The sequence below is a fragment of the Nicotiana tabacum genome, chromosome 22 (genome assembly GCF_000715075.1).
Source record: "Nicotiana tabacum cultivar K326 chromosome 22, ASM71507v2, whole genome shotgun sequence".
Taxonomy (NCBI): domain Eukaryota; kingdom Viridiplantae; phylum Streptophyta; class Magnoliopsida; order Solanales; family Solanaceae; genus Nicotiana; species Nicotiana tabacum.
The window spans coordinates 107309838-107336579 of record NC_134101.1 but is presented as its reverse complement, the minus strand read 5'-3'; positions in this window follow the sequence as shown (position 1 = coordinate 107336579).

The following is a 26742-nucleotide window of genomic DNA, read 5'->3' as shown; positions in this document are numbered from 1 at the left end:
TCTTATATACGTAGGGCATGCTTGTAGGTGGAGAATGCACTGTTTTGCGCATATAATATATAAGAAGAAACTTGAAGCTTTGTTTCTCCTGAACCTTTTTTCTATCATTGCTTTCGAACGGGCAGACTGGTTTTGGTGTTTGGAGAGATCCTCGTAGGTCCGTAACTGATCGGACAGATCCAGGGGCTTTTAAGCATGATTCTTGACGTGAGCAGGTGCTGGGGCCTCCGTGCTTGGCCCAACTATTTAGGCTTAGTTTCCGAGTCGGGCTGCAACTCGAGCCTTCTTGTCCTCGAATTTTTTATGCCAGTGCAGGTAGGTAGTAGTCGTTTTTATCTCTTGCCCTTTGGCATTTGTCGTTCCAACTGTTTTGGGTCCAGTCTCCGAGTCGCATTGTGACTCGAGCTTCAATTGACCCTCAAGCTCTTTCCTTCCTACATGGGTGTATAATGATGGCCCTTTGTACTCTGGGTCGAAATGACCGCACGGGTGGGTGGCCCGGAGGTTTACTCGGTCGGCAATAGTGGCACTTATGCCATGCCCTTAGGCATATTGTAGCTTCCGGGTCAAGTCTCCGAGTCGGGTTGCGATTCGAGCTGTAATCGACCCTTAAATTTCCTTGATTTCCTGGACGGTGATAGTGGCACTTATGCCGTGCCCTTAGGCATGTTGTAATTTTTGGGTCCAGTCTCCGAGTCACGTTGCTATTCGAGCTGTAATCGACCCTTAAATTCCCTTGAGTTTCCGGCTAGCGACAGTGGCACTAATGCCATGCCCTTAGGCATATTGCAGCTTTCGGGTCAAGTCTCTGAGTCGTGTTGCGATTCGATCTGTAATTGACCCTTAAATTTCCTTGATTTCCTGGCCGGCGATAGTGGCACTTATGTCGTGCCCTTAGGAATATTGCAATTTTCGGGTTCAGTCTCCGAGTCGCGTTGCGATTCGAGCTGTAATCGACCCTTAAATTCCCTTAAGTTTCTGGCTGGCGATAGTGGCACTTATGCTGTTTGGTCATTGAGCCTTTTAGTATGTGGCCCGGAGGCTTGAATAGTTAACTATTTTGGATCCGGTCTCCGAATCGAGTTACGATTCGAGCTCATTTTAATCCTGAAGTTGTCAATTTTCAAGCTGGCGACAATGGCTCTTATGCTGTTTTTGCCTGTGGGCTTTTTTATAGTATTTTTGCCTGACCCATCGTCGGTTCCAGAGGAACCTCGATTTCAAGTCATCGTCGGTGATGTTTCGATCACCTCGTAAGGTTCATAGCTCGTAGGTCGAGTAGATCGACGCTCTTGCGTTTTGGAGCCAACATGGTCGGAGCTCGTTTTTGCCTATGGAGGGAAGCCTGTTTTAACATGTTCTTTCAGAAGTATATTCAGAGTAGGGGCCTATGATTTTTAGCGACAGCGGGCATCCCTGAGCCACATTATTTTGGTTGTATCAACCGTGTTGACCGTAGTCATATGCATTTGGTCGTAGCCATTTTTGATCCCAAGTGAGAGCTTAGGCGTCTACGTCGAGGGTATGCCCTTTAGGGATTCTTATAAATGAGATGTATAGCCTAAACTTCGGAATTTTCATGCATGTTGAGGTCTTACAATTTGTCATGCCTATTGAGGTCTTACAGTTTGTCATGACTATTGAGGTCTTACAGTTTGGCATGCCTATTGAGGTCTTACAATTTGTCATGCCTATTGAGGTCTTACAATTTGTCATGCCTATTGAGGTCTTACAATTTGTTTGTCATGTAGAATAGATCTGACTACGCCGAGGCTGCCCGCTAGGGGTCTTACTGTTTTGGGTTTTCCAGTCGTATGGCGATCAATGGTAGTCTCCGAGTCATTGAGTTTGATTAACAGCAGTCTCTGAGTCATCGAGTTTGTTTAAGCTTGAAGACAGCTTCTCGTGAGCTCGGAGTTGCCTTTCAGGGGCTTGATGAGCCCAGAGTTCTGACCCTGGGGTCATGCAAGTTGTTGAATCATTAATGCTAAGTCTCCGAGTATATATTTGGCGGAGAGGCCTTTGCCGTGAATATGCCTAAATAGACCTTTTCAAAGTATGAAATGCCGAAAAGGTATTCTTTTATCGCTTAGAATAAATATATGCTGCAAATACATGTTGTCCCGTTGTTATGAGCTCGGCCCTCATGGGCGCTGCTCCTCCGATCATTTGAACTGTTTACATGAATCCGTTTTGAAACTTAGCCCGCCATTTATTGGCCTTTCCGGGGGGATGGTGTCCCTAAGAGAAGGTCATCGCACGTCGTCTGACTGTAGAAGAAAGGAATGTGATCTCATTGGATCCCTTTCTGGGGGGACGATGTCCCTAAGAGAAGGTCATCGCACGTCATCTGACTGTAGAAGAAAGGACTGCGATCTCGTGGATCCCTTTCTGGGAAGTACACTGCTCCGCTAATAATCTTGCTGGCGGGACCTTCCTTAGGTTGGAAGCCCATTCGGAGATTTGGGGCCTCTACCGGATCTCCGAGTGGAGTTCAAAACTTCTGAATGCCTCGACTGATTGCCTGCATATAGGTTAGTAAAAGAAAAGAAACAACAAAGGAGCGGAGTAGTTCTTCCTTGCTGCGGGATGCGTAGGCGACATTTCGAGGCGTGAGCCTTGATACAACCTTCTGCTATGTTCAACCAGGCTTGGCCAAAGATGTGGTTCTGCATACCCTTTGATCACTTCGAGGGCGGAGGCATTGATGCCGGCGATGGGTCATATGGTGAGGGATTTCCTCTCGTTGCGTGTAGCTCCTATTGAATGCTTTAGTCTCACCTCTCTCGGGGAGTTTCATCCCTTTGGCGAAGTGGGGTCGAAGTCGCCCCCGGGCGGTGTGGTCGTTGTCATCTGAATAAAACGTCTGTGTTTTGTGGGCTCGGCGTTCCAGCCCAAGCTCAGGCGGGATATATAGAGAGAGCAGCCTTCCTGATCGTTGTGGCAATCGACGTCTGGAATCCATCAAAGATTCGAGGTGTGGGAGTGATTTGGTTTTGGCCTGGCCTGACATCGTTGGTATAATTGATCGAACCACCTGTCATCATAAAAACATGTTTTATTTGAAATAGGTCAAATGAAGGAAGGGGTTACCAACACGTTAATACGAGGCCGAGGTGAAATCACGGCGTTGCTTTCCTTGGATGCAAGGGTGTCCTTTGGGTATATTCACGGACACATCTTTTCCCGGCAATGAGAACTTCCACTCTACACTTTATGGATCTTTGAAGGGTGTTGCCGCCCCTTTACCATCGTGGCAATACGTCGTGGCTTATCAGCTTCATTTTTCCCGATCTCCTTCCTCCCTCGGAGCTGGACTCGAGCCTGACCGCTCGATGATACTTGGTTGCGATCTCTATTGAATAGTATGGTTGTCGTTCTTTTGAGCCGGTGACCCTGTACGCCCCGTGTTCTTGCACCAAACCATGGTTCTTTTGAAGGGGTCTTCGTCGAATAGGTCTGAGCCGCCTAGCATTCTGGTTTCGCTTATGGTGATCACGATGTTTGTTATAGCAATGCTGAAATTGTACCCGGCTGGGTGGGGTTTCCCTACCAGCTGTGCCTTGTTGAATCTAGTTCTATTGGAGGTTCCTCGAGGGTGCAGTCCTCGGGCTATTTCCCTATTGTTGCGAGGTAGGTTGCATTTGAGTCGTTTCTTCCATTTGTGGCGCATGGATGATACCTTCATCTGTCTGGCATCAGCTTCTTTGTCGGGAGTCTGCTTGGATATACCGCATCCAAGGAGGTTCCCGGACGGTTCTCCATGGCCCCGATTCGGGGCTGGTGCTGGGTGTGGGCATCCAACCAGACCTCGGTTGCGTATCTGATCAGGCTTTACTTGAAATATCCTGGAGTCGTTGGGCATGCATCGTTTAGGCTTCGGGTGAAGGCCTGTGTTGCATGATCATCTAAAACCTGGAGCGATCTCATTCGTCCTATCAGGAATAGGGTGCGGCTTCCCACGGCATTTCATTTCTTCTTCGTTTGGCCTCAGTTGTATTGGGCCCTCTCGATACTACTTTGATGGCACCGGTGTGTGCTTCCACAGAGGACCACGCTGGTATGGTAAGAGAGTCTATGAGGTCAGGTGCCAGGCAGTGGCACTGCGTCATGGTTTCTTTAGAGAGAGTTTCTTCGAACTTCCTCAATAAGACAAGCTCGAACTCATCATCTTGGAGGTCGCTGCCTCTGAATGAGCACACGCAAGTGGTGGTGCACCCGAAGGGATCCGAGGTCCTGTCGCACCTAGGGAGTTTCGGCGTTCTAGATTTCTGTGAAGCAACTTTTGGGACCGTTTGGAAACGGTTTTTGTAAGAGCTTCCATGAACCTGATTCGATCCTTTCGAAGAGATTCCCAAGAATCATCACTGCGGCGGGGTTAGTTACCGATCCGTCGTTACTTGATCTCTCGGGTACTAGCTCGATGTAAAGAGATGTTCCCGGCGCTACTGCATTGGAGTCTCTGGGCAACTTTATAGTTGTGCGATAGCCAACTATCGTGCCTGCAACATTTCAAAAATAACATGAAGACTAACTTCCTATTCTACCAAGGATGGGGTTTTTTGAGCTTCCTATTGGTCAACACACTGTGTGATACCATTGGTGCGTGATGCTTTGTTGACCTATTGCGCGCCTTGCAAGCCATGTCCGCTTGAATCAATCCAACTGTATTATCGGGGTTTTGTGGTATCGTGCCAATATCTGGAGCAGCCATACTGTCTTCGCTGTGACTTTCAGGGTAGTCGTTCTCGATTTAGCTTACCGAGCTGGGCGTTATCCTGAAATCAAAAGATCTTGGGCAAGAAAAAGTGTGAAAGATAACGTGCGTTTGTGTGAAGAAACCAGCAAGAAAATAATCACTATTATTTTTAGCCCCACGGTGGGCGCCAAACTGTTTACCAAGAAAATGTTAACAACAATTAAATTTGTAAATGGGATTCTAAATATACGTGATCTATTCTTAAGATAGTTTTTAGAGCAGTTGATGCTAAGAACGTAAAATATAATGATAAAATGTGAGCAAAAATGGGACAGTAATCAAATCGAATGAGACTGTTGCCCGGGTGCGGAGATGGTCGATGGGACCTCGGGGTCGGCGTTAGTGTCAATCTCGAAGTATCGGGGGCAGTCGTAAATGGGATAACATGCAGAGATATGATCGAGCTAGGCTCTATGTTACCAATACTGAGCAAAGTAGTGAAGAACAAATAAGAGAATGATAAATGCTAAAATGGCCTCGGGCCAGTGAGAGTGAACAACTTACAAGAAGAGAGAGAGAGAGAGAGAGATATTATTGCACTTGTGGAGAAATGGAGCAACATCAACCCTTTACAAGGTACGGCAAGTCCCCTTTATATAGGAGGGGAGACTCAGCTAAAGGCAAGTGGAGATTAATTACAAAGTGCGGCGATGGGATGGTTTGACGTGATGCCTCAGCATAATCTCTGGATAGGCCGGGCCTGTCAGATGTAGTCATGTTCCTATGGGGCTTCCCCCTCTGTCCTGGCTTTGTTCTTTGTTTCCTTCAAGTCGAGATTCGATGAGCCCCGAGGTCGAGAACTCAATCGCGGCCTCCCGCCCTCGGGGTCCTAGAGCATGCTTCCAAAATGTCTTGATAGCGAGAAATCAAGTCTTCTAATTTCGCCATGTACACTCCTATATTGAGTGGTCTAGCATCAGATGATGTTTTGGGATTTCTAGATGAGTGTTACCGCATTCTCAGTACCATGGGTATATCAGGATCGAGCGGGGTTTCCTTCACTACCTTCCAGCTTCGAGGAGCCGCCTATGAGTGGTGGCATACCAATGAGTTAGATAGTCCCGATGAGGCTGCTTCACTGACTTGGACTCAGTTTTCAGATATGTTCCTGAAAGTATGTTCTTCAGAGCCTCAGGGATGCATGGCGCACAGAGTTTGAGCATTTGCGCCAGGGTGCTATGAGTGTCTTAGAGTATGCTATCTGTTACACAAGTTTGGCTAGACATGCACCAGCCTTAGTTTTTACTGTTCGCGAGAGGGTTCGCGGGTTTATTGAGGGCATTATTCCCAGCATAAGGTCTTGCATGGTTCGTGAGTTGGAGATGGATATTTCTTATCAGCAGGTGGTGAGCATTGCTATGAGGATTGAAGGTATGCATGCTAGGGAGATAGAGTAGAGGGAGTCCAAGAGCTCTCGAGAGTCGGGCCATTATTCTAGTGCTCGTGCCCCAGTTGTAGGTCGTCATGGTAGGGGTTATATGAGTCACCCTATTCATTCAGCTCTTCCAGCAGCCAGTGGTATGAGTCGTCATGGTGGGGTGCTTTCATAGGTCAGTCCAACAGACCTGGCCCAAGCCATTCACAACCACCACGTCCTCCCAGAGCTTGTATTGAGTCTGGTGACACACACCATGTGGTGAGGGATTTCCTTACACTTGGGAGGAGTGCACCTCCACAGACTTCTAAACCACAGCGCGCCCCGTAGAGTTCTCAAGATATGGTTACAGCTCCAATTGCTACACCACCTACTTAGCCAGCTAGAGGTAGAGGTCAGGGAAGTAGAGGTCACTCAAGAGGGGGAGTCCAGGCCCGATACTATGCCCTTCCTACCCGTACCGAGGTTGTTGCCTCTGATTCTATCATCACAGGTATTACACTGGTTTGTCACAGAGATGCATTGGTTCTATTCGATCTAGGCTCCACTTACTCTTATGTATCTTCTTATTTTGCTCTGCATTTGGGTGTACCTCAGGATTCTTTGAGTTCCCTTGTTTATGTTTCTACTCCTATAGGAGATTCTCTTGTTGTGGACTGCATTTATCGGTCGTGTTTGGTTGATCTTAGTGGTTTTGAGACCAGAGTCGATTTATTGTTGCTCAACATGGTAGATTTTGATATTATCTTGGGCATGGACTGGTTGTTGCCCCATTATGCTATTCTTGATTGCCACGCCAAAACTGTGGCGCTGGCTATGCTAGGTGTACCGCGTGTTGAGTGGAGGGGTACTTTAGATCACACTCCTAGTAGAGTTATTTCTTTCTTTAAGGCTCAATGAATGGTTAAGAAGGGGTGTGAAACGTATTTAGCTTATGTGAGAGATGTTAGTAGTGATACCCTTTCGGTTGATTCAGTCCTAGTAGTGCGGGATTTTCCCGATATTTTTCTAGTTGATCTTCCGGGCATGCCGCCTGATAGAGATATTGATTTTGGCATTGATCTGTTGCCAGTCACTCAACCCATTTCTATTCCACCATATCGTATGGCTCTTCTTGAATTGAAGGAGTTGAAGGATCAGTTACATGAATTGCTTGATAAGGGTTTTATTCGGCCTAATGTATCACCTTGGGGTGCTCCTGTTTTGTTTGTGAAGAAAAATGATGGTTCTATGCATATGTGTATCGATTATCACCAATTGAACAAGGTTACAGTGAAGAACTGTTATCCTTTGCCTTGTATTGATGATTTGTTTGACCAGCTAAAGGGCGCACGTGTGTTTTCTAAGATTAACTTGCGCTCAGATTACCATCAATTGAAGATTCGGGAGCCAGATATCCCGAAGACAGTTTTCAGGACTCGGTATGGTCATTACGAGTTCCTTATCATGTCATTTGGGCTGACCAATGCCCCAGCAGCCTTTATGCATTTGATGCATAGTGTGTTTCGGCCGTATCTTGACTCGTTTGTCATTGTCTTTATTGATGATATTCTGGTGTATTCCCAGAGTCGGGAAGACCATGAGTAGCACCTGAGGATTGTGCTTCATACTCTAAGAGAGAAGAAGTTATATGCTAAGTTCTTGAAATGTGAGTTTTGGTTGGATTCCGTGGCATTCCTAGGCCACGTGGTATCGAGTGAGGGTATTTAGGTGGATCCGAAGAAAATAAAGGTCGTGCAGAGTTGGCCCAGACCATCCTCTGCTACAGAGATCTACAGTTTCCTTGGCTTGGTGGGTTACTACCGTCGTTTTGTGGAGGGGTTTTCATCAACTGCAGCCCCTATGACCAGTTTGACCCAGAAGGGTGCTCCGTTCCAGTGGACGGAGGAGTGTGAGATGAGCTTTCAGAAGCTCAAGAAAGCGTTGACTACAACCCCAATTTTGATACTGCCTATAGGTTCAAGGTCTTATACGGTCTATTGTTATGCCTCGAGGATTGGCCTCGTAGCAGTGCTTATGTAGGGTGGTAGGGTAATTGCCTACGCGTCCAGACAATTAAAGGTACATGAGAAGAATTATTCGTTCCATGACCTTGAGTTAGCTTCCATTGTTCACGCCCTGATGATCTAGCGTCATTATTTGTATGGTGTTCCCTGTGAGATTTATACTGACCATCGAATCTTGCAGCACCTGTTCAAGCAAAAAGATCTAAATTTGTGCCAGAGGAGGTGGTTAGAGTTACTAAAGGACTATGATATCACTATTTCGTATCACTTGGATAAGGCCAATGTGGTGGTCGATGCCTTGAGTCGTCGGGTAGAGAGTTGAGTTGGGCTTAATTCCCAGCATCAGAGAGACCTATGGCGATAGATGTTCAGGCCTTAGCCAGCCAGTTTGTGAGATTGGATCTTTCGGAGCCCAGTCGGGTTCTAGCTTGCGTGGTTTCTTGGTCTTCCTTATTTGATCATATCAGGGAGCGTCAGTATGATGACCCTCATTTGCTTGTCCTCAAGAACAAGGTTCAGCATGGTGATGCTAAAGATGTGACTATTGGTGATGACGGAGTATTTTGGATGCACAATCGGATTTGTGTACCCAATGTTGATGGGCTTTGGGAGATGATTCTGTAGGAGGCCCATAGTTTGCGGTATTCCATTCATCTAGGTGCCGCGAAGATGTATCAGGATTTGAGACAGCACTATTGGGGAGGCGAATGAAGAAAGATATAGTTGGGTTTGTAGCTTGGTGCCTTAAGTATCAGCAGGTGAAGTATGAGCACCAGAGAACGGGTGCGTTGCTTCAGCAGATAGAGATTCCAAAGTGGAAGTGGGAGCGGATCACCATAGACATCATAGTTGGGCTCCCACGGACTTTGAGGAAGTTCGATGCTATTTGGGTGATTGTGGATCGGCTGACCAAGTCCGCTCACTTCATTCCTGTGTGTACTACTTATTTTTCTGAGTGGTTGCCCGAGATTTATATACGGGAGATTGTTCGTTTGCAGGGTATTCCAGTTTCCATCATTTTAGATAGAGGTACTCTATTCACATTATGGTTCTGGAGGGCTGTTCAGCATGAGTTGGGCACTGGGTGGAGTTGAGTACAACATTTCACCCTCAGACGGACGGACAGTCCGAGCACACTATTCAGATTCTTGAGGATATTATTCATGCATGTGTGATTGAGTTTGGAGGGTCTTGGGATCAGTTCTTGCCATTGGCGGAGTTTGCCTACAACAACAGCTATTAGTCCAACATTCAGGTGGCAGCATATGAGGCTTTATATGGTAGGTGGTGTAGATCCCCGGTGGGTTGGTTTGAGCTGGGTGAGGCCAGATTATTGGGCACAGACTTGGTTTAGGATGCTTTGGAGAAGGTTAAGGTGATTCAGGATAGACTCTGTACAGATCAGTCCAGATAGAAGAGTTACGTGGACCGGAAGGTTCGTGATGTTTCCTATATGGTTAGAGAGCGGGTTCTGCTTCGGGTTTCGCCTATGAAGGGTGTTATGAGAGTTGAGAAGAAAGGGAAGTTGAGTCTGATATTTATTGGCGCTTTTGAGATATTGAGGCATGTTGGGGAGGTTGCTTATGAGTTTGCCTTACCTCCCAGCTTGGCAGGAGTTCATCCGGTGTTTCATGTTTTGATGCTTCAGAAGTATCACGGTGATCTGTTGCACGTGTTGGATTTTAGTTCAGTGCAGTTGAACAAGGATCTATCTTATGTTGAGGAGCCAGTGGCAATATTCGACAGGCAGGTTAGAAAGCTGAGGTCAAAGAACATTGCATCAGTAAAGGTTCAGTGGCGGGGTCTGCCGGTAAAGGAGGCAACCTGGGAGACCAAGCAGGATATGCGCAGCTGTTACCCTCATATTTACACTAATTCAGGTATGTCTCTAAGCTCGTTCGAGGACGAACGAATGTTTAAGTGTGGGAGTATGTAACGACTCGGCCGGTCATTTTTAGAGTTTCCACACCGATCCCCTATTAACTGCTTTCCCCGTGTTTATTTCTGCTATTGTGATTTGCCGGGATGTTCGGTTGTGAGTTTCGGAGAATTTTAGGACACTTAGTCTCTAAATGAGAGCTTAAGTGTTGGAATGTTAGTCAGAACAGTGTGAAGATGGCCTCGGAATGAAAATCTGATGATTCCGTTAGCTCTGTTAGGTGATTTCGGGCTTAGGGGCGCAATCGGATTGTGTTTTGGAGGTCTGTAGCTAATTTAGGCTTGAAATGCCGAAAGATCGAATTTTGAAGTTTCCGATTCTATAGTGAGATTTTGATCCGAGGGTTAGAATGTAATTCCGAAAGTTGAGGTAGCTTCATAGTGTTGAATGTGATGTATGTGCAAAATTTGAGGTCATTCGGACAAGGTTTGATAGACTTTTTGATCGAAAGCGTATTTTAAGAGTTTTGGAATTTTTAGGCTTGAATCCGTGGTTGATTCGTCATTTCGATGTTGTTTTAGGTGTTTTAAAGATTGGTATAAGTTTGGACAGTGGTATTAGACTTGTTGGTGCCTTTGGTTGAGGTTCCGCGGGCCTCAGGATGATTTCGTATGGTTGACGGAAGGATTTTGGAGTTGTAGCTTCAGCTGCTGGTTTTCTGTCATAACGACACCTGCGAGTGTGGGACCGCAGGTTTGGCGGCGCAAAAGCGGCTATGTGGCCACAGAAGCGAGATTGGCCCAGAGCTCCACGATCCACAGGTGCGGCTGGGTTTTCGCAAATGCAGTGCTGCAGATGCGGCCAAGCGACCGCAGATGTGGATCTAGCCCGTTATGTGACTTTTCGTACCTGTGATGCATTCTTCTTCGAGCGTAAGAGCCATTGTTGCCGGCTAAGCAAAAACAAATACTTAACGAGTGGAAAACAAAGACTACTAAAAAGCCCACGAGCAAAAACAAAGTAAGAGCCATTGTCGCCGGCTAAGTAAGCCTCCGAGCCACATATTGAATGGTCTCTACGACCAAACAACGTAAGAGCCATTATCGCCAGCTAAAAAATTGACAACTTGAGGATTAAAATGAGCTCAAATCGTAACCCGGTTCGGAGACCAGATCCAAGATAGTTAACTGTGCAAGCCACCGGGTAGCATATTGAAAGGTCTCGACGACCCAAAAGTGTCAATTAAAGCTCGGATGGTAATGCGACTCGGAGATTGGACCCGAAAAGGTTAAATTACAACGTGCCTTAGGGCATGGCATAAAGGCCACTATCGCCATCCAAGTGAGCCTCTGAGCCACCCATCTGTAAGGTCACTTTAACCCTAAACACAAAAGGCCATCGCCGTCCGGCTATGCAGGCAGGAAAGAACTTTAGGGTTAATTAAATCTCAAATCGCACTGCGACTCGGAGTCTGAACCCAAAGATAGTTAAAGCATGCAAGCCTAAGGGAAAATACGGGATCAAACCGACCCGATCGAAACTCCAACAAGTAGAAATACAGAAGATATAAGTTGCAGGGTTTCCCCTCTTATTGCTACATATTGATGATGAAGCGCAACCTCAGCCTGCATCATATAATGAAAGCTATATATACACAACAAAAAAGGCAGGGAATGATCATTCCACTCTTTTCTAGCAGTTAAAGCCCGGCGGTCTCCTATTCGTCATCCTCGGCATCAGACAATAGGAACTTGGCATCGTACTCCTCTCCTTTGGCTTGCTCGATCTCCCCCAAGAGGTCAAAGTCCCTAGCGTGAATATCCTCAAGAATTTCCCTCCGGGATCTGCACCTCGCGTACTCCTTGCTGTTGTTGGCATGATCGAGGGTTTTCTGCAACTCGGCTTTAGCAGCGACAGTGCTCCTCGAATAAGCCACCATTTTCTATCTAGCCCTGGTATTAGTCATCACAATCTCGGCCCGGACACTCACCACCTCGGTTTTTTCCCTTGAAAGCTCGGATGAAAGTCTCATTGTCACGACCCAAACTGAAGGGCCATGACTAGCACCCGACCACACTTGCCGAGCACCATTGTACATTTCATCTAACCTTCATTATTATCTTTTAAGGCTGACGAGATCAATATAAATGGTAGACCTAGATCATGGACAACCAGCAATAAAATATGACGGCATGAACATACATAGCAGGGGATGACCAGACAATCAAGAAACTACGTATAAGGTATGAGCTACCACGCTACTATGAAAGACTATACAACAAAAACTAGCCGACAAGGCATACCAAACTATACATGAGCTGACACCTGTCTATGAGCCTCTAAAAGAACATAAGTGTTGCAACATAGACGGAACAGGGCCCCGACATACCCATAATGTCTATAACAAAAATTGCATACCAAGACCAAGGCAAGTCCGGAGAAGGGATCTCGCCAATCACCGCTGAACTGGATAGTCTACTGTGGTGGGGGAGCTGCACCTGCCTGTCTATCAGGACCTGCAGCACGACATGCAGCGTCCACAAATAAAAGGACGTCAGTACGAATAAAGTACTAAGTATGTAAGGCAAGGAACCATAAATGCGATCAGTAAGGTAAGCAAGGATAGAGAATATACAACCTGTAACATCTTAGTACCTCTGAGAGCTACTTACATGAAATGCATGATACATATGTATAAATACATAAACCTTTAAAGCATTCGCCTTTATGGGCATCATCATCATCATATCGTACCCGTCCATAATAGGCTCGGTAGAATCGTACCCGGCCACGTGGAGCTCGGTAAAACCCAACTGATCAGTGGTTGCACAATAGGTGCCGTACCCGGCCAACTATAGCGTGGCTCGGTAGAGTAAAATAGATACATATATATAATGCATGCTCGACTCATGGAATCACATTCTAAACCTTTCGGAGTGACGTAAGGTCGGTATCCTCTGTACACGTTATTAGGACTAACTCTTCACTATGAACCTTATAAGAATAAGGAAGTACCAACAACATTGATAACATAAGACTAAGAGAAGCAACATTAACATCAATCGTTCCATAAGAGGGAAACAATGTAAGTACTGCTAGCTTCTAAGAGTAGAGTATCTTGGAAGATCGTTCATTACATTATGTGCAATCGGAGTCGTGCAAAAGAAGGAAAGGGATAGCCTCACATACCTTGTATATACTGCCCCAATCTCAAGCTATGCAATTGTCAAAACTCCTTAGTCTACAATAAGAGAAACGATACTATCGTTATCATTTAAGCGTAATAACTATTATGTATCGACCACAACCTATTTTACGATGAAACGGACAGCACCTCCCCTATATATATGACCTCGCACCATTCAAAACAGTCACCAAACAGCCCAAACAACATCAATAATAAACATATTGAGCCTCCCAAAATAGTCCACACATAGCCTAATCACTCCATACATACGACGACCACCGTAGTCGTGTCAAACAACCTGGAAATGTTACGAATAACTATCAGCCCATAACCCTACATATATATGGTGTTTCTACACACCCTTCCTCCTCCAAAACTCCACAAGATAGTAGTAAAATACGCAGCCCAACAACAACGCAAAACAGTCCACAAAACAATAACATTACTACCAAGCCTTTCGATATATATCTCACAAGTTCTAGCTTCAATGGCTTAGCCGCAACTTGGATAATCTTAAATACATATAGAGTAAGAGGTTCCTTACCTTTATACAGAAATAACAACTCCAATTTGACCTTAAATTTCCATGAAATATCCCTCCAATGCTGCCACAACAACAAAAAAGCGAAACTAGCAATCAATTAGTGTTTTTCGGCACTAGAATCACTTTAGAAGGCTTGAAATCACCTAGGATTGATATTAATAACATGAGGGAGTATTTACAGAACATAAACCCTTTAAAACAACCTCCCACACGAGCTGAAACGACACAAAAATGAGCAACAACAAGAAGAACAAGAGACTTACTAGCGCCACGGAATTCCCGACACTTGATTTGTGTTGTTTGCCCTTTTTTTGGGTATTGAATCTTGAGAGAACCTTGAGAGGATGTTCCTAGGGTTCTAAGGTCTGAAAATAGTGAAAAGCAATGACTTAAAACGGGTTGGAGGCATCCTATATAGGTCCAAATATCTTAAACCGACTTAGTGGGCCCCATAGAGAGGTGCTTGGCGCAATCTCGCGAAAACGCGAATATCTCTCTACTCCGATATCGTATAAATGAATGGTTTAATGAGTTGGAAATTAGACTCATAGATCTTTAATTTGGTTGGTAGATCACCCCATAATTCCTTGTAAATTATGAGAAAAGATTAGAAACATTTGACCTAATGTTTAAGTAAAATTATGAACCTAAGTTGCGACAACTTTTGTCGACTTTTGTTTCATAACTCGTTTGACTTCAAGACTTATGATACGGATATTATATGATTAAAATATATTAATACATGACCTCTTGAGTGTATTAAGCACTGCTAGTTTACCTGAAAATACGAGTTACAACATCCTTGATTCGTTTAACTTCTAATACTGGTTAATCACCCTTATACACTCTTGTATCACTTAAGACCAATAGGATGGACTTCTTATCATCTAAAAGATAATTCCTTCTTGGATTTATGTTAACTAATATATGTCATGAACTAACACATGTGGATATGGGTTGTAACACCCTCCCCCTTAGGAACATTCGTCCTCGAATGTAAGGGTTTATGGGGAGTTTAAATCATCGTGGATTCCAATGGAAATTTCCGATCAATTTTCCCCTATAAAATGGTCACTAGAAAAACTTGCATGTAATTAAGCCCAACATATGGCTTCATAAGGCTACACAAAGCATTATGCGTATTTACATTATCTACATATCACCATTTTGTATTAAGGAGGAGTATTCTCAAATTATTGCTTACCTCATAGAGCCGTTTCACCTTCCAATGTATCCTGTCTTCCACCAGCATCCTTGTTATCTTCATTCTGGAATAAGTAAGGGTATTTAGACTTCATCTCCTCTTCTGCTTCCCATGTCATTTCTTCCATATTTTTGTTCCTCCACAATACTTTGACGGAAGCTACATCTTTTGTTCTCAGCTTGCGGACTTGCCGATCTAATATCGCCACTGGCACTTCTTCATATGATAGGTCCTCTATAACTTGTACATCTTTGATAGGGATGACTCGAGAAAGGTCTCCAATACATTTTCTCAACATAGATACATGGAATACCGGGTGGACAAATTCCAATTCTGATGGCAATTCTAACTCATAAGCAACCTGTCCAATCCGTCGAAGAATTTTATACGGCCCGATATACCTTGGACTCAGCTTACCTTTCTTCCCAAAACGCATAATACCCTTCATTGGTGAGATCCTCAGGAAAACCCAATCACTAACCTCAAACTCTAGATCACGACGTCGGACATCAGAATAAGATTTTTGCCTGCTTTGTGCCGTCCTCAATCACTCCTGTATCACTTTCACCTTCTCAATAGCTTGGTGAATCAAATCTGGCCCATATAATTCTGTTTTACCGACTTCGAACCATCCAACTGGTGATCTACATCTCCTCCCGTATAGTGCCTCGTATGGGGCCATTTTAATACTGGAATGGTAGCTATTGTTATAGGCGAATTCTATGAGTGGAAGATGATCATCCCAATTCCCCTTAAAATCTAGAACACATGCTCGTAGCATATCTTCCAGCGTCTGAATGGTACGTTCAGCCTGTCCGTCAGTCTGCGGATGAAATGCAGTGCTGAGATTTACTTGTGTGCCTAAACCCTTCTGGAAAGACCTCCAAAAGTTAGCCGTAAATTGAGCTCCTCGGTCTGATATAATAGATATGGGCACACCATGAAGCCTAACAATCTCCTTGATATACAACTTCGCATAATCTTCAGCCGTGTAAGTTGTCTTTACTGGCAGAAAATGGGCACATTTTGTAAGTCGATCAATTATCACCCAGATGGAGTCAAACTTATGATAAGAGCGAGGTAATCCAATAATGAAGTCCATATTAATCACCTCCCACTTCCAGGTCGGAATCTCTATATTTTGAAGCAATCCACCGGGTTTCTGATGTTCTATCTTTACTTGTTGACAATTGGGACACTGGGCTACAAATTCTGCAATAGACTTCTTCATATTATCCCACCAATACTTCTCCTTGACATCATGATACATCTTTGTCGAGCCGGGATGGATGGAATATCGGGATTGATGAATCTCATTCATAATCTTCTCTCGCAACCCTGCCACATTAGGCACACACAATCGGCTCTGGTATCTCAGTGCCCCATCTTTTCCGATCCCAAAAGCCATACTTTTACACTGTTGAATGCTTTCTCTTAATCGTACTAAGATAGGATCTTCATATTGTCGTGCTTTTACCTCGGCTACCAAAGATGATTCTGATGTATTCTGTACAGTAACACCTCCGTCATCAGAGTCTAACAATCTGATTCTCATATTGGCTAGCTGATGAAGCTCTTTAATCAACCCCCATCTACCTCCGTCATCAGAGCCACAACATTGGCTTTACCGGGATGATACAATATCTCGACGTCGTAGTCTTTCAATAATTCAAGCCACCTACGCTGCCTCAAATTCAACTCTTTCTGCTTGAAGATGTATTGTAAACTCTTGTGATCTGTGTAGATGTCAACATGGACGCCGTATAAGTAGTGCCGCAATATCTTCAAAGCATACATTACTGCAGCCAATTCCAAATCATGGGTTGGATAATTCTTTTCATGCTTCTTCAATTGTCTTGATGCATAAGCAATCACATTCCCACGCTGCATCAATACGCACCCCAAACCTATACCTGAGGCATCACAATATACCACATAACCTTCTTTTCCTTCAGGAAGAGTGAGCACTGGTGCAGATGTCAATCGATTCTTCAACTCCTGAAAACTACGCTCACAAGTGTCAGACCACTGGAATTTGGTAGCTTTTTGTGTTAACTTAGTCAATGGTGATGATATAGAGGAAAATCCTTCTACAAACCACCTATAATATCCTGCTAGCCCTAGGAAGCTGCGGACTTCTGATGGTGTTGTAGGTCTCGGCCAATTCTTTACTGCATCGATCTTCTGAGTGTTGACACTAATACCCTCATCAGATATCACATGGCCAAGGAATGCTACTGAGTTCAGCCAGAATTCACATTTGGAGAGCTTAGCATATAACTTACGATCCTGAAGCGTCTGTAATACTATCCGCAAGTGGCCCGCATGTTCCGCCTCCGAACGAGAATACACTAGAATGTCATCAATGAATACAATCACGAACACATCAAGATAGGGCCTGAATATAGTATTCATGAGATCCATAAAAGCTGCTGGGGCATTTGTTAGCCCGAACGACATCACCAAGAACTCAAAGTGCCCATATCTTGTCCGGAAGGCCGTCTTTGGAATATCCTTATCCCTAACCCTCACCTGATGATACCCTGAACGTAAATCAATCTTAGAGAAATACTTGGCACCCTGGAGTTGGTCAAACAGGTCATCAATTCTTGGAAGTGGATACTTGTTCTTTATAGTAGACTTATTCAACTGTCGCTAGTTGATACACATCCGTAACGACCCGTCTTTCTTCCGCACGAATAGGACTGGTGCACCCCAAGGTGAAGTGCTAGGCCTAATAAAGCCCTTATCCAGCAAGTCCTTCAACTGCACCTTCAACTCTCGCAACTTTGCCGGGGCCATTCTGTATGGAGGAATAGAGATCGGTTGAGTGTCAGGCAACACATCAATGCTAAACTCAATCTCCCTTTCAGGAGGAAGGCCTGGGAGTTCATCTGGGAAAACATCTGGGAATTCGTTGACCACATGGATTGATTGTAAAGTAGGCGGTTTCGCCTCTGCATCCCTAACGCGAACGAGATGATAAATGTAACCTTTTGAGATCATTTTCCTTGCCTTAGATAGGAAATAAACCTACCTTTCGGTGTAGCAATGTTCCCTTTCCATTCAATTATGGGTTCACCTGGAAATTGGAACCTAACAATCTTCGTACGACAGTCAACATTTGCATAGCATGAGGCCAACCAGTCCATTCCCATTATCACATCAAAATCAACCATTTCTAACTCAAATAAATTTGCCGAGGTTTGACGACTACAAATCATCACAGTGCAACCTCTATATACCCTTCTAGCAATCACTGAATCTCCTATCGGAGTAGATACCGCGAGGGGTTTACTTATCAATTCAGGTTCAATGCCAAACTTATTAGCCACAAAGGGTGTAACATATGATAATGTAGATCCCGGATCAATCAACGCATATACATCATAAGAAAACACAGATATAATACCTGTAACAACATCTGGAGACGATTCGAGATCCTGTCGACCTACTAGAGCATAGGTTCGATTTTGAGCACCACTCGAACTCGGCACTGCACCTCTACCCCTACCACCACCTGTCGACTGCTGAAAACCCAGTGCTGGAGGTCGAACTGATGAGGAAGAACCAGACACAGATCCAGTCGGCTAAGCCATACCATCACCTCCTATATTAGGACAATCCCGCATCATATGGCCAGGCTGCCCGCACGAATAGCATGCATCAGAACCTCGACGACACAGTCCAAAGTGGGCCTTGTCGCACTGATCACAATGTGGTGTTGGGGGTCTCATCTGACTAGTATCCCTGTGATGTTGCGAGCCAGATGCCCGCGAACTCTGACCTGGACCAGAATAGGATCGATCATATCGAGTCCTCTGAAACTGTGGAGGAGCACTAGCTACAGGTGGCGCCGAACTCCTCGAAAACTGTGGCCTGATGCGGCCTCTGAAGTTATCAGAATACCCTGCAAATCTCGCCCTCTTATTCTGGCCTCTATCCTGCTCCCTAACTGCCCTCTGCTGGCGCTTACGATCCTCTAGGGTCTGGGCATAAGCTTGAATACGGGAAATATCCATGCCCTCCACCAAGGAGGCTGTCGTACACTCATTTATTAGATGTGGTCCCAACCCATTCACGAACATATGCACCCTATCACTCATCTCGGCCACCATATGGGGAGCATACCTTGCCAAAGAATCAAACTGCATACTGTACTCTCGCACACTCATATTACCTTGTCTAAGGTTCAAGAACTTATCAGCTCTAGCTCGTCGTATCTCAACTGGCAAGTAGTGACGAAGAAAGGCCTCAGAAAATTCCTTCCACACAGCTGGAGGAGGGTTCGGACCCCTGGATCTCTCCCAACTATCATACTAGAGAACCGCTAAATCTTGTAGCCGATAAGAAGCCAACTCTACTGCCTCTGTATCACTAACATGCATAACCCGAAGTGTACGATGAACCTGGTCAATAAAAGTCTGTGGGTCCTCCTTGGGGTCTGATCCGGTAAACACTGGAGGGTCTAAATTAATAAAATCACGAACTCTTGTACTAACTGGTTTCTCAGCAGCACCTGTATTCTGCCTCTGAGCCTGAGCAGCTACCAAGCTAGTCAATAACTGCAAAGCATTCTACATATCCTGGTCTGGAGTGTCAGACGGAGGAACTGGAGGCGCTGGGTGCCTTCTAATATCCTCTGGAGGAGATGGAGTAGATGAGGTATGAGAGGGCATCTCACTTTGAGCCTCACTTTGTCCTGCTCTGACTTGGGGCACCTGACTGGTACCCTCTCCCGCTGCTGTATCAAGCCGTCTACTAATCGTTTGCTTCCTAGTCGAAGGCATCACTGAAAAAACAAGGTGAATATTAGAGACGAACACTTACGACTCAACTCTACGCACGATCTAGATTCAGGAAGAAGGTAACAACCCTAGATGTCATGTAGCCTCCTGATTATAAATGTGGCGCGCTACACATCCATAATCAAGACTCTACTAGACACGGCTCATAGACAACCCCTAGGACAGACTTGCTCTGATACCAAGTTTGTCACGACCCAAACTGAAGGGCCATGACTAGCACCCGACCACACTTGCCGAGCACCAACGTACATTTCATCTAACCTTCATTATTATCTTTTAAGGCTGACGAGATCAATATAAATGGTAGACCTAGATCATGGACAACCAGCAATAAAATATGATGGCATGAACATACATAGCAGGGGATGACCAGACAATCAAGAAACTACGTATAAGGTATGAGCTACCACGCTACTATGAAAGACTATACAACAAAAACTAGCTGACAAGGCATACAAAACTATACATGAGCCGACACCTGTCTATGAGCCTCTAAAAGAACATAAGTGTTGCAACATAGCCTGAACAGGGCCCCGACATACCCATAATGTCTATAACAAAAATTGCATACCAAGACCAAGGCAAGACCGGAGAAGGGATCTCGCCAATCACCGCTGAACTGGACAGTCTACTGTGGTGGGGGAGCTGCACCTGCCTGTCTATCAGGACCTGCAGCACGACATGCAGCGTCCACAAATAAAAGGACGTCAGTACGAATAAAGTACTGAGTATGTAAGGCAAGGAACCATAAATGCGATCAGTAATGTAAGCAAGGATAGAGAATATACAACCTGTAACATCTTAGTACCTCTGAGGGCTACTTACATGAAATGCATGATACATATGTATAAATACATAAACCTTTAAAGCATTCGCCTCTGTGGGCATCATCATCATCATATCGTACCCGGCCATAATAGGCTCGGTAGAATCGTACCCGGCCACGTGGAGCTCGGTAAAACCCAACTGATCAGTGGTTTCACAATAGGTGCCGTACCCGGCCAACTATAGCATGGCTCGGTAGAGTAAAATAGATACATATATATAATGCATACTCGACTCATGGAATCACATTCTAAACCTTTCGGAGTGACGTAAGGTCGGTATCCTCTGTACACGTTATTAGGACTAACTCTTCACTATGAACCTTATAAGAATCAGGAAGTACCAACAACATTGATAACATAAGACTAAGAGAAGCAACATTAACATCAATCGTTCCATAAGAGGAAAAACAATGTAAGTACTGCTAGCTTCTAAGAGTAGAGTATCTTGGAAGATCGTTCATTACATTATGTGCAATCGGAGTCGTGCAAAATAAGGAAAGGGATAGCCTCACATACCTTGTATATACTGCCCCAATCTCAAGCTATGCAATTGTCAAAACTCCTTAGTCTACAATAAGAGAAACGATACTATCGTTATCATTTAAGCGTAATAACTATTATGTATCGACCACAACCTATTTTACGATGAAACGGACAGCACCTCCCCTATATATATGACCTCGCACCATTCAAAACAGTCACCAAACAGCCCAAACAACATCAATAATAAACATATTGAGCCTCCCAAAATAGTCCACACATAGCCTAATCACTCCATACATACGACGACCACCGTAGTCGTGTCAAACAACCTGGAAATGTTACGAATAACTATCAGCCCATAACCCTACATATATATGGTGTTTCTACACACCCTTCCTCCTCCAAAACTCCACAAGATAGTAGTAAAATACGCAGCCCAACAACAACGCAAAACAGTCCACAAAACAATAACATTACTACCAAGCCTTTCGATATATATCTCACAAGTTCTAGCTTGAATGACTTAGCCGCAACTTGGATAATCTTAAATACATATAGAGTAAGAGGTTCCTTACCTTTATACAGAAATAACAACTCCAATTTGACCTTAAATTTCCATGAAATATCCCTCCAATGCTGCCACAACAACAAAAAAGCGAAACTAGCGATCAATTAGTGTTTTTCGGCACTAGAATCACTTTAGAAGGCTTGAAATCACCTAGGATTGATATTAAGAACATGAGGGAGTATTTACAGAACATAAACCCTTTAAAACAACCTCCCACACGAGCTGAAACGACACAAAAATGAGCAACAACAAGAAGAACAAGAGACTTACTAGCGCCACGGAATTCCCGACACTTGATTTGTGTTGTTTGCCCTTTTTTTGGGTCTTGAATCTTGAGAGAACCTTGAGAGGATGTTCCTAGGGTTCTAAGGTCTGAAAATAGTGAAATTAAATGACTTAAAACGGGTTGGAGGCATCCTATATAGGTCCAAATATCTTAAACCGACTTAGTGGGCCCCATAGAGAGGTGCTTGGCGCAGTCTCGCGAAAACGCGAATATCTCTCTACTTCGAGATCGTATCGATGAACGGTTTAATGCGTTGGAAATTAGACTCATAGATCTTTAATTTTGTTGGTAGATCACCCCGTAATTCCTTTTAAATTATGAGAAAAGATTAGAAACATTTGACCTAATGTTTAAGTAAAATTATGAACCTAAGTTGCGACAACTTTTGTCGACTTTTGTTTCATAACTCGTTTGACTTCAAGACTTATGATACGGATATTATATGATTAAAATACCTTAATACATGACCTCTTGAGTGTATTAAGCACCGCTAGATTACCTGAAAATACAAGTTACAACATCCTTGATTCGTTTAACTTCTAATACTGGTTAATCACCCTTATACACTCTTGTATCACTTAAGACCAATAGGATTGACTTCTTATCATCTAAAAGATAATTCCTTCTTGGATTTATGTTAACTAATATATGGAATGAACTAACACATGTGGATATGGGTTGTAACACCCTCCCCCCCTTAGGAGCAGAATCATTCGCATGGGCAGCCTGAATTTGCGCCTCAAGAGTAGAAGCCCCAGCCTGAGCCCTCTCTTTGGCATCCGAGTGCGGATTCACATGCGCCTGTAGCTCAATGAATTCACATTTGGCCTTGCCAACCTTGCCCCAGAGTTGTTCCAGGTCATCCATCTAATCCTTCAACTGAAACAGCAACATGTCAAAATGGCGAGACAAAAAAGGAATACAGGCCAGTGCGAGATTCAGAATACATGTTTCTCCAAGAGGGCCTCCCGGGCCCAATTCTGATCCACCTCACACTGCAAGGAGATGAGCTCTCTTTACTTTGCTGCACAAATAAGCTTAATGGACTTCTCCCTATCTCGAGCACTCTGCAACGGGCCTCGCAACGAAGAAGTTCGACATTAAGCATGTCAAAAGCCTGACAAAGAAAGCTAGGTAAACAAAAAGAAAAGAGAGGAGCGCAGGGCCAGAACATCCTTACAGCGACCGAAACTCACCATAAGGCCATTCGTTGAGCCTCGCCGAAGGCCGAAGCAACATCCGATGATGCGCCAACTCTGAAAGATCGTCGGTCGGCAGAACCGCTTCTCCTTAATCGCTGCAAAGAAGGCGCCTCATGACCGGCCTTCTCGCACACCGGGGCATCTTTCGTCTTTCCGGTGTTCCTTGACCCTAGGGCCAGCAGTCTCTCCTCCTCCTCTGGGGGACTCGACCTCGCTCCAAAAAGACTCCCGGCACCTGCGGCAGATAAATTAGATAAGCTAGTGAGAAGGAAGTTGCCCCTTAGGGGAGCAAGATGCCGGACACCTATCGTGGTTCTTCTCCTTGCATCTCCCTTTTCATAGATCTCGCCACCGGCGCCTATCATAGGCTTAGCAAACTGCTAGCTTATGAGACCATTCGGCTAAATCAGGGTTCTCGCCGGGCAACCAATGAGATGCTACAATTGAGAACAGAAAGATACTGTTACGGGGCCAACCCCATGCCAAGTTAAAAGATAGCTCAAATGAAGCACTTACGTGTGAGGTTCCATCTCTCAGGGAATGACAAATATTCTTCGGGGATAACATTAGTTGACCGAATTCGGACGAACCGATTCATCCATCCATGGTACTCATCCTCCTCTCCACCAGCCACAGGAACTTGGGTGGATCTATGCCGAAGAGAAATCAGGCCCTGATAGCGCAATGGCCGATACAACATCATGAGGTGGGTGAGGGTGAATTATATCCCGGCCTTATCTGCAAAATATCTCATCAACTACACTATTCTCCAAAGAAAGGGATGAACTTGCGCCAACGTTACTTGATATTTCCTGCAAAAATAAAGCACGACCTGGTTCGAGGAACCCAGCGCAAGAACATAGATATACACACTCAAGAATCCCTCAACATGTGTCATGATACTCTCCTCTGGGGAAGGTGCTCACAAAATCACACCTTCCCCCTATCCGTATTTCTTCCTAATCATCTCGAGGTTTTTCTCCCTCACCGATGAAATAATCCTCGACATATGCTCTCGATGGCCAGGAACAATGGGAGGTCTCCACGGTGTGACAACCTTCTTCAAGGCAGGGCGCCCCGAGTCTCGCTCTCCCGATATCAGGGGCGAGATGTTGGTACCAACTAAGGGCGGAGCACAATAGGAACTCCCCTCCATCCGAGGATCAGTCATCAAAGCGGCGACCATGATTACAACAGAATAAGGGGAAGAAGATGAGGATCCAGGCAAAAAATTTCTGAAATAGGGGAGCGAAAGGACTCGCACAAAGTGCCAAACTCTGTAGAAAAGATAGGCTTATTAAAAACTGCAAAATCGTCGCTTGAAGGGCGGACGATCAAATATATAGAGGCTAAGCAAAAACTGCTCATTTTCCTTAGAGGGGCAATTAATTCTGGCCGCGTTAACGTCACCTTCTCCTTGGGGAGTGCACTAGCAGAATCATTCCAGGCTCCCACATAACTCTTAAAATCAAAGGTCCTCGAGAGATCCCGACGTCATAAATATTGATTCAGGAGGAACTATCGATCCCACCTCGGGCCGTGGCTGGTCTCAGGGCCCTTGGTCTGCTCCACGAAAAGGCCTTGAAGGGACGGTGCCGGAACATAAAAACAAAAGAGCAAGGAGAAAAGCTAATAGGATAAAAGATCCTTTTTATATACATTAGCAAAGAGAGAAAACATCTTTACACTATTTGTTTACCGGGGGTGGAGGGGGGGGGGGGACACATGAAGCAAAAAAGGGCATACAAAAAAGGCTCGGAGACTACTACTCGCCACTATCGTCTTCACCCCCATCAGTGGATATCAAGAGCGCTAGTCTTCCCTCCGCCGCACGAGCCTCCTTCAGGTCGGCAGACTGCTCGAAGCCTCTAGCCTTGAGTTCCTCCAGGATCTCCTTCTTCGCCTCCGCTATGGCATGTTCGACAGCTCGAATCAATTTATGCTTGGCCGCCAGGAATATGTCACGAACCATTGTATGCGATGTGGCTGCATCCTCCTTGTAAGTGACAACATCTCGTTCGGCCTCAGACTTAGCCGCTGCCAAAGTAACGATCTCCTTGCGAGCATTTGTGAGAAGACCCCGGGATGTCGTCAACTCCCTGACCGCGATCTTGTTTCTCTCTTTCATTCCAGAGACCTCTGATTTCAACTGACTAATCTACGAGTTACTCTGCTCGACCTACGAAAAAAGGCAAGTCAACGAATATGTGAATCTAGGACATGTGCAGATATGAGGTAAAAGGGGGCATGCATGAGTGAGGCAGGATACCTAAGCAGCAAGAGCGGCCTTCTCCTGAAGTGTCGCCTCCAAGGCAGTCCGAAGTTCTCCCAACTCTTTGTCTCTCTAGACACGACGAGCCTCTGAATCCTGTAGCTTTGAAACAACGTTATTACGCTCCTTCTCGTGGCAATGAAGTTCCCCTTGGAGCCGAAGAATGGCATGATCATACATCTCCTTACACTGCGGCACAATGAGAAAGTTAAGAAGGACGGTGAATAATGCCCGAGCACGAAAAGGAATGCACAAGGGAAAACTATCACCTGTTGCATGGACTTCTCTATCGCCTTAACGGCACCAGAAATATCGAGATCGGCCCTGTTGATTACACCATCAAAAATGTTGGCGATAAAATCTCCCTTTTTTGAAGGAATCCCGATTGTGACGCCGACCAGCCTTTCAGCATCACTCAACTCTCCCGATGAGACTGGAAAGCTCGAAATAAAGTCGTTCGGTTTGCCAATTTCTCCAAGTAGCGACTCACGCTCCTGGAAGGCCTCGGGCTCCGTACCCTCAGGATCAATGCCAACGACCCTCCTAGCAGAAGCTGCCTCAGCATCCTCTTCAAGGACCCTCTGCTCACCATCCCGACCAGAGCTAGCCATCCCTAATTTAGAAGCCTCCAGTCGGGGTGCCCCCAAATCTATCACGCTGGACCTTGTTCTCTTCCTCAACGGACTTCCATCATCATCCTCCCCCTCGACGTCAAGATTCGATCTAGAGCTTATGGTGGAAGTCCTATCACGTCGGGCAAAGGCTGCCCTGCTCTTCCTTTTCTTGTTCATATCAGGCCCTAAGGCATCTGCTTCACCAATTGGGGGCGGCCTCATCTGCATATTCTCACGAAGGCCTGCACCAACACAATAAACACGGTATGTTTTTGCTAAGGGCTCGAAAGGAAACACAGAGTGCATAGCACAGGCAGTAAAGAAACCTCACCGTGATTCTTTGCCACCCAATGCTCCTTAGCCATGACGGTCCAAGACCTAATACGGTACAAAAACTTTTCATCCAAATGCCTGATCTATCCCGACAAATCTAGGACCACCTCTGGATGCCAAGTAGCGTCTGGAGAGAGTAAAAAGAGGTTATCATGACAAATGAAAGAGTAATTGAGAAGTGGATAAAGTGAAGTTCACTTACGTCGATCGTTCCACTGCTCTGGAAAGGGCACCCTCCGGGCCGGGATAAAGTTTGAGGTCCTCACTCGGATAAACCTGCTCATCTATCCTCGGTCCTTCCCCTCATCAAAGCATGTGAAGAAATACTTTTTAGATCGATGTCGAAGCATTATTAAGACTCGATACAACCGAGGGCGATACAATTTGATCAAATG